Here is a 1,789-nt window from a genome sequence, read left to right as displayed (position 1 = left end):
AATTATCTGTTAATACTATTGTCAATTATTCTAAACATAAAATATGAATAGAAAATAATATAATAAACTTCATACATCACCATCCAACTTTACAAAATATGAACATCAAATACATATTTAATTACATCTAATGATTTTCACGAGTAGTACTTTCGTTGTTTCTAGATATTATATAATTCTCAAAATGATCCATAAGTCATTCAGATGTGCATGTGAAGTTTTCAAATGTGTGTATTGTTTATGTATGCATCTGTTTGTATTTACTTTTTTTATTGTTAATTAGTAAATTGTAATAAGCAAAAATTATCTATATGATATTGGGTCTTTGAAATATCTGAGATTACTTTGCAACCTAGTATGAGGTAAATCTTCATAAATGTTTTATGTAAACCTGAAAAGAAAGTATATTCTCTACCTATTCTGTATATATCCATTAGATATAGATTATTAGTTTTTCTGCTCAAAGTTTTAAAATTCTTACTAACATTTGTGTCTCCTTGTCTAATAGAGGTATATTAAAGTTTCCCCATGTTATATATTTTAAGGATATGGTATCAGGTGGTTACAAGTTCACCACTGTTTATACTTTATATTTTTGTTTCTTTTAATGTATGTCAATGTGATGTGTAGTATGTTGGTCACAATAGACTATGTACTTCTATAGTGACAAATAATCCCAAAATCAATGATGTAAAAACAGTTTAAAAAAGTATTTTGCTCACACTACTCTGCATATTCAACATGAGTTGACCCCATTGAGGTTTTATCTTGATATCTCACCTGTCTCCATGATCACCACAGCAGTGGGAAGAGAATACGGCAACTTATGCAATGCCTCTTAAAGCTTCCACCTGGACATAACACACATCCCTTCTACTTACATTTCATTTATCAAGGCAAATCACATGGCCATATCTATCATTAAGAGGGTAGGGAAATGCAATTTTACCACGTGCTTGAAAGGGGAAAGAACTGAAACTATTTGGTGAAGTGTATTTAATGACTGCAATATGTAATGTCCCACTTAATTCCTACAGAAACCAAAAGCAGTAGCTGATGAATAGGCAAAAATAAAAGGGATAAAAAGGCATAATGTGGCCCCTTCTCCATTACATGTTTCTGAGCCTGAGGGAGGCCTGAGCTATGGGAATGGGAAGATGCTTTGAATTCATTAGAGAGTGATGTTTTCATTCAAATTGACTTTTTAATACCTAGAAATCTGACTTTCCCGATGCCAGAGAAAAAATTTAAAAATTATTGGATCTGCTAGACATGTCATATAGTTAGGAAAGAAGAGTTAGAATAGTTCTGAACGTCAATGGTGAATAGATTTGCTCCCCATTAGCACATCCAGTCGAATGTGTTAACACATTTCTGACTATGCGTCTCACTAATTAAGTCAGTTTTTCATTATTTCTATTCTGCCTCAGTCTAGAATTTAAGCACTGTTTATTGAACACCATCCCAATCTGATTACTGCATCGAATTTTGGCTTTCCCCTAACAAACAAACAAAAAAATTAGGATGCAAGCAGAAAACAACTTCATTTATTTCACCGTCTCTTTTAATTTGTTGAATAATTATTTCCTTATCTCTGAATGAAATCCTAGATTGGTCTCTAGCTTTTATAATTAGTATTATATAACAAAAAGCCCTCTTGTCATATTCAGTCACAAGAATACATTCAATTTAGTACTTCAAAACACCTAATCAGTGTGTTAATCAAAACTCCTGTCTGGTCTAGTGTTATAAACCACCCCAGCTCATACCCACTTGATTCGTGGATGCC

The sequence above is a fragment of the Trachypithecus francoisi genome, unplaced genomic scaffold, assembly GCF_009764315.1.
Source record: "Trachypithecus francoisi isolate TF-2019V2 unplaced genomic scaffold, Tfra_2.0 Lachesis_group6, whole genome shotgun sequence".
Taxonomy (NCBI): Eukaryota; Metazoa; Chordata; class Mammalia; order Primates; family Cercopithecidae; genus Trachypithecus; species Trachypithecus francoisi.
Note: the sequence above shows the minus strand (reverse complement) of the source record.